At 47.7% G+C, this 7,460-nt stretch overlaps 1 long non-coding RNA gene across 1 annotated transcript in view; it reads left to right on the top strand.

Annotated features, from left to right (window-relative positions):
- The first annotated feature begins 6,090 nt into the window (after window positions 1-6,090).
- Window positions 6,091-7,460, top strand: part of LOC146591106 (uncharacterized) — a 34,625-nt gene continuing 33,255 nt past the window's right edge. The window contains exon 1 of the long non-coding RNA XR_014896868.1: window positions 6,091-6,347. This is a non-coding gene — a long non-coding RNA (uncharacterized LOC146591106). The remainder of the gene's footprint in view (window positions 6,348-7,460) is intronic.

Below are 7,460 nucleotides of genomic sequence, written 5' to 3'. Positions count from 1 at the left end.
GGACGCAGACTGCAAGCACGTTACTAGCTCTCAGGAAAAAGGGTGAGCGCTTCAGTTAATGAAGGAACCTGGTTGCCAGTGTGGTTTTCTGGGAATGCTCAAGAATGCCGAGCCAATAACCCAGCTTGATGATCCTCCATGGGGGTCACACTGCAAAACACAGCAGCTGGCCTGACTATTGCTGGGAATAATTTCCAGTAAGACTCATTAGCCCTGGTTTGCTGCTACATCAGGGTTGTGATATGACAAAAGACACAGTCCTCTGGGATGACGGATGCAGCAGAGACCCTGGGGACCACTCCTGGCCCCTCTCTGCATCAGGGGCGTTGGGCAACGAAGGGCTGTGCTGACAGGATGCTGGCCTCTTTGAGTTTCCCAGGGTGGGAGCGCGAGAAGGCTTGGGACTGCTCAAATCCACTTCAGCTAGGAGCACGGGCGAGAGAGGCAGCTCCTTCACGTCAGGATGCACTGCAAATTTCTCTGCAGAAAAGCTTCCTTCTTGCTCCTGCAAGAGTCTGTCTGGTGGCCACGTCCTGCCTGTCCTAGTGGAACAGTTTCAGGGGGGGGACTGGCTTCACTTCTCCCTATAACCTCGGCCCTTCCCTTACTCATCAGCTCCTTGTGCTCCCTGCTCTCTGCTGCTTCCCTTTTCATCCCTACACTGCTTTAGTCCCTGGGCAGAAAGAAATCACAGTTTTCCGCAGCATTTCCCATTCTGCACCAGGATGTTATTTCAGCTCTTGCTTTGGATTAAGATGGTGTCAGGACTGGAGTGAGGAGAGAGGGACAGGTTTTGACAGATRCAAAAGGTCTGTCTGAGCAGGAGGGAGATAGGCCTGAGCCTGCAGAAACCAGCCACGTTCAGGACTGATCTGTCTGTGACAAATGCAAATTRTAAACCACCGGTGAAAAACTTATTTCCCTTCCTTTCCTTCTTTCTGCAAGCTGATATACATTGATTTAATAGATCAGGCAAACAGGCAACCCAGCTGCCTGGGTGAGGATGAGCTGCACTGGAGAGACCRTGTGTTGCTGCATGACCATTGACGCTGGTGTGTCTTGCCCTCCTGCTAGAGTTGAGTTTGGTTGGTCACTGCTCGACATGCCCAGCCGTGTCACCGTGCGGCCATATTACCTTGTCTGTGGTGAAGTCCTCTGTTCAACTGCCATGGCATAAAGCACAGCGTGTTGCCCRTGGCTATTTTCCACAGGCCCTGCTCTCAGCGCTGCAACGTTGTGAGTCGTTTGTACCTTCTCTTCAGAACCATACTGTCACAGCTGTGCACCCAAGTCAAGGTAAACAGCAAATTGAGAACAGGCAACACCCACAGACGYGTTGTCTGTCAGCTTTCCTAGTCTCCCAGATGCCTTAGTCCCTCCAAAAACAGCCCTTGGCCTCCTAAATCGTACAAGCACATTAGAAAAATCCCTCTCCTTATCTTTATTTCCTCTCCTGGCTGTCTCCATTGGTTCACRGAGTGTTTTTGGAGTGTATTTCTAAAACACTTCTGCTGGTCTCAGGTATTTATGAGTCCTGCCAGTTGCCAGAGATCTACCTCCAATCGCCTCCCTTAATATTGGTCTCCTGCCATTCCCGCYGCACAAACTCAGAGAAGAGGTTAGTTTGCCCCACGCAGGTCTCCCATGCCTTGCCGCTGTGTCTGCCTGCTGCCTGGGTATTAGCGTGCCCAGGGGGCACGGGCTCGCCCCAGGTTGTTGATGCCCCAGGTTGGGTTTCGAGGCCACCACCACCGCACCTTTGCTCCTCCTTCTCTTACTCATCTTGCTGGCTCCAAATCTGCAGATCAGGCCTGGGAATGACATCTGTGCTGAGGTGAATTTCARGAAGAGGACTGCGAGCTTGATGTTGCTTGTCAATGCCACCTTTTGCAGCTTTTTGGCATAGCTGCCCAGCCCAAAACCCACAGCCTGTAGCTGCCGTGAGGGCAGAGCAGCACCATGCAGCAAAACCCTCCTGCTTTTGGATGTAGTGGATAGTTTGACTCCTGACTTTGCCARACACATATGGTAATATTTTTCTTTCAAACCCTGTGGTCCAGCGTTCACCGTACCTTGCCATTTTGTTCCCGGAACGATCTTCTGTTTAACGACAGCTGCTTTCCCAAATCAACTCGCTTTACTATGTTTGACCCAGCTGCATCCAGGAGCAAGTGGCCACTCTCCTCGTGCTGGGGAGACCAGGCGACCTGACCCACCAACTGCCCATGTTGCGCTGCTAAAACTGGCGTTAAAAACAGTTGGTTTCATAAGCACCTATTGGGAAATCTCCCTGCACGGAGCCGCTCCCGTTGTTTAAGGCCGTTTATCCAGCTAAGGTTTGGGGCCTGCCTCTAAAATAGTAAGACCTGCCATATGAAGCCGAGCCATTTACGCTTCAAGCCCTTTCAGGTTTTTGGAAGGCTCCCGGTTGCGTCCTCTGATCCAGCATTTCTTGGCGGAGCTTTGTTAATGCACCTGCGAAAGATATATTTATCCCTCTGGCTCAGTGACATGTAAACAGTGCACGTTACGTCGCGGCTACAGAAAGTGCTCGAGAGCAGCAGAAGCGGGGAGGGAAACAGAGCTACCGTCAGCTAAGAGGGGCGAGCTGGGTAACACAGGGCTGGCGCTGGACGTGCGGCGAAATTAAAGGTGAGCTGCAAGGAACCAAAAATGCATTTCCTGGTGTTCTTCCTGCCACCTTCTGCTACAGGTGTCCTCAGTCTAAAATAAGAAGGAAAATCAAGCTTTCTTCCAGCGTTGGCAGAGTAGGAGAAGAGAAAAAACAGCTGCATTTTCATACCTGTCAAAAATATATATCTTCCTTAACTGTGAAGGACTCTTTGCCATTGTTTCTCCCTTTGAAATCAAAGACATCTCCGAGTTTTTCCCAAGCTCTCCCTATTAGTGGCTGAGATTTGCTGCGTCTCAGCCACCCGAGACCTGTTCTGTGTCCTTCTGGCTCAGCCTCCAGCTGGCAGAGAAAGAAGAAAAAGTGACTTTAAACGACTCAGACCCTTCCTCCTTTGGCCCACACGCTCTGCGTTGATGGCAGCATGAGCTGCACAACCTAGAAATCCGTCCTAGATCCAGCAGGATGAATCTAACTTAGTCAACCTGCACCTACAATGTAGAGGAGTCAAACCGGACCTGGCYTTGGCAGCAGGACAGGAGCAATATTTCCTTTGGAGGACCCATTTCTTGAGTGCTTTCTCCCCTGCATTTGGGATTAACATGTTTCTGTCAACAAGAGGCACATGTGTCTTTTTTTTTTCCAGTTTTGAAAACGCTATAGACTTAACACTAAAGGCCAATGCAAACAAAACCCYGTCCCTCATTTGCATCCCCGTGGGGCTCTCTTAGCGAACCTAGYGGAGCAGAGATGCAGCACGAGCGTGCGGATGCCAAATAACTGCCTGTTTTCTTCCCCAGCCCTTTGCCATGCTCCAGGGCAATGCACAGTGTCAGAGCGTTGGAGCAAATACCAGGTGAATCCAATGCACTTCTGCAGTCAGGCACATTTATTTTTGTAAATAAGTCTGCTGCCACTTGTATTTGCTGTTAGACTCAGTCTTTCAGGTGACAAAGCTGCTTGGCGTCCTTGGGGAGYGCCACGCGCCTGTAGCATCCCCGAAACTGGCGGATCCGGCGTAGCGCAGCCCRACTTGCCTCCTGCTCCCCAGATGGTTTAACCTTGCAGTTACCCTGGCCAGAAATTGAAAGTATCATATGATACTTCCCTGAAGTAGGGATGGTTAATCTCAGAAAAACACTCCATTTTTCAGAGCTACTGAACCTCCCAAACCAAGTCTTTTTATCCTAAAAGGTGTCAGGCTGGACAAAAAATCAAAAGCCAAATATGTGCACGCTCCGAACGGAGCCTCCCTTCCAAGTGCCTCACGGAAAGCAGAAGCGAGAAGTCAGCACGTTTGGACGGCGCCGTTTCATTCACCGAGGATGTGTTTTTCGGGGGAATTGCGCTGCCTGGAATTTGTAACTTTTCTTGCAGGCACTTTGAAGCTTCTTGGCACCTGCTGTGCTAATTGCACTTTGGGCCGGCGGAGGGAAATCCGAATGCCGTATAAAAGCAAATGTTGACCTTTTCTATGCTGATTGCCCATGGTTATGGGTCTTTTGTCCTAGCAAAAACTGGACGTTGCTGTTGCTGTCTGAAGGGAAATGTTATCAAAAGGCTGTGTTAGATCTTTGAGCCTAAAAGTTTCTCAGCTACATTTTGGGTTGGAGGTAGCACTTGTTCGGGATATTTTTTAAAAAAATTTATTTATCCTCACAAAGCCTTGTGTCAGCAACTTTTATTCCCCTTTGTGCTTGACATTTAATAGGTTTTTGTTTTKAATGGCAAAAGATACAGCCTAGTATTTAAATAAGGCAGCAGAGGAAGAGAGGGAACGATTTAGCCAAAAGCAATAAAATCAGCGAAACCACAATTAAATGTCAGCTGATCACCTCTTAGAAAAAAAGGTTGCTATTTTCTTCTCTTTTTTAAGAGTGTTGTGATTTAGCAAAGCTCCCAGGCAGCAAACGAGAAGCTGCGATAGGGCTGCTCAGCTTCCAGCAATGTGTTATTGGTTATTCAGGGACAAAACGGGATATGAAATGTGAGCTTGTCATTTTCCATGGCTTCATAAAATTACAGAGACACTCTCTGCCTGCTGAGCCTCGTTGCCTCGACARTTATGGCAAGATATACATGTTATGCTCACTTACAGAAATGAACACTACTCTAGTGCAGCAGCCGAGTAGCAAGGAGGTGCCCCTTTCTCTGAGTTTTTTCAGTTTCAGGGTTTTAATTTCTSTTTCTTCCYYCCCCCCATTTTGTGATGAAAAGCCTCATTTTGGAATATCAATGAGTTGTTTTGAAAGCCCTAATATTTTTCTGTAATTAGCTGTCTCCACCTCATGAAAACATTGCATTTCAAAGTTGCTGTGACTATTAGTTGTTAAATATATCTTCCTTCCATGAAAAAAAGAAAAAAAAAAAAAAGTAGAGTACAGCTGTGGTAAAGTATTAATTTTCTGAGCTGGCATCTGCAGGATGACTTTGATATTGCACATTTCTTTTCTGAATTGTGCTTCCAAAGCCAAGAGCAATAAAAATAACTTCTCCTGAGCATGCTACCCTTTGGCAGCATGCTGCCCTTTTCCTCTCCTCCAGCCCGCCATTCCCAGTCCCTCCCTGTTTGCAGTGTTGATATCCCCTGCCCGGCCACGGTAATACTGGGCACACAACCTTTCCAACTAACTGTGTGAGGAGGGAACCCACTGGGAAACRAAACAGAAAGGCAGGGCTTTTGTTTCAAAGCAAGAGGGAAAATCCAATGCAAAGGCAAGACTGTGCTTTAAGGTTCCTCGGCAAAGGCTGGCATCAAGAAAGTCTTTCCATCACGTGCAGTGGGCTCTGGCTAAGTCTTTAGTTATTTTGGTCAGTCACAACGCTGGCAATGGTTGGAAAGGAGTGTGAGAGAGGTTGTTTGCCACCAACACCTGCAGTTGTTTTTCAAGGAAGCGGTGGCTGTTCCTCGGACTTGCCTGGAGCAAGGCTGAAGCCTCCAGGATAAACACAGCAAGACTGCAGCTGGGATGAAGCTGAGCACAGCACAGCTGCGGTATCCCATACCCAGTCTGGATGTATGAGCAGGACAGCATGGCTGGAGGCAGGTGCCGTGTGCAGTTTTGGGGGTTGGAACTGGGCTGCATGTGGCAGCAGGGATTTACCATGGAAGAACTGAGAAGAAGGGCTGCTTAGCAGAGTTGCATGTAATCCCCTTTCTCTGCTGCCTCGCAGGGAAGTCAGGTTGTTTTTTGAGATGGTGAAATGTGGTGACTACACAAATTTTATCTCCTTCCCAATTCACCATTCCCACGGAAGTCCCCATGGGTTTTGCTGCAAGCCCACAGAAAGAGGACCTTTCCCAGGGCCGGTCTCAGCCTCACATGGCCTGTGACTTCAATCCAAGCATTACTTTCTTGTTTGATTAGAAAAAAAAAAAAAAAAAAAAAAAAAAAAAAAAAAAAGCATCATTTCCCCAGTTCCCATCCTTCATCTTCCTTTTTAGTCCCTGAAGGGTAGTCCAAGCCTGTGATTTTCAGTAGCAAAGGCACTTTCCGATGAGAAAAAATTCATGCGTTTCAATGAGTGTAGCTGTCTGCTTCTGGGGAAGCATGAGCGACTGTCAGCCATGGGAAAATATCCTTTTCTCTTCCTTCTGGCAAGGGAATGACATCGTTGTATAAACTGGTTGGTGTCTGCAAGGCAAGAGGCAGTCGCTGCAGCTGCATCTTCCTCTCTGCAGAGGGTGGTGGGAGCTACAAGGAGGAAAACAAAGGTAAGAAACAGGTTGTCTTGTTGTTGCCTAGAGGGTGTAGGGATTGCCTTGGTGGTTGTACGTTTGGGTTTTGGTGGAGGGATATAACTTTGTGTCTGGAATGGGCATAAAAAAAGAGGTGCGTGGGAATTGCCCTGTGACGGATGCCAGTGCTGTGAGCCTGGAGCACAGGGCTCCGGGAGAGGACAGCATCCTGTGTCCAATATGACTAACGATTATGCACGAGCATATTGCAAAGCAGAAAGTCATGCGAYGAAGGTCTTCTCCTTTTTTCCTCCTTCTCTCAAACTGAGCTGTGCGGAGAAACCGCAGCGGCTCTACTGCATTGGAAAGAAACTATGACAATCTTTTCCCCCAAAGACACATGTTGTCCTCATGCAGCAAGCTCAGAAGAGACCCCRCCAAAAACTTCTGCTCTCCAAATGGGCTATTCCCGCTCCAGAATGACACTGGGTACATTTCCAGAACATCTGTTGCTGCCACAGGGTGAAGCCACATGTGGGCTAATGCAGATCAGTCTTATTTGCTATAGATGAAGATATTTCAATCAACCACTTGGATGTTTCCTGTAAAATACTGATAACCATTTYATATGATTTAGATATCCAGGCAACAGAGCAAATAAACAGTCTCATTTATACATAGGCATAAACAGAGATATATAGACAATTCCCCCTCCTCCCCCCCATTTCTAGTATTCCCAGGAATTTTACAAACACCATATAAATCCTATTTCCTCCTAATATAGAAAATCAAAGCTCTCACAGCTAACATCTTAATTTACAGAGGGGAAAAGCTAACCAAAACTACAGGATGTTTTAAACAGCTGTGTTTCAAACAAATCCTTTTGTGTTGTGCACGGCACAGTTCAGAGGAAGCCCCGCTGAAGAACCAGTGCTGAGCTGGGTGGCTGAGCTGTGGCAGCTCAGGCCGTGCGTACGGTTGTCTCTTGCACGAGTCATGGGAATGAAGATACTTCTCTGTTGAAGCTGTTTTCTCAGCAGCATCTGGCTCTTATAGCCTGCTCTGGAGTAATGATATTAATAATCAGCTTCGTATTGGTTGTGAGAGGGATTCTGGAGTTTAAAGTTCAGTTCCAAGAAATGAGAAGGC

The sequence above is a fragment of the Rhea americana genome, unplaced genomic scaffold (genome assembly GCF_003343005.1).
Source record: "Rhea americana isolate MKP2758 unplaced genomic scaffold, rheAme1 scaffold_386, whole genome shotgun sequence".
NCBI lineage: Eukaryota > Metazoa > Chordata > Aves > Rheiformes > Rheidae > Rhea > Rhea americana.
This window is presented reverse-complemented; position numbering and strand designations above follow the sequence as displayed.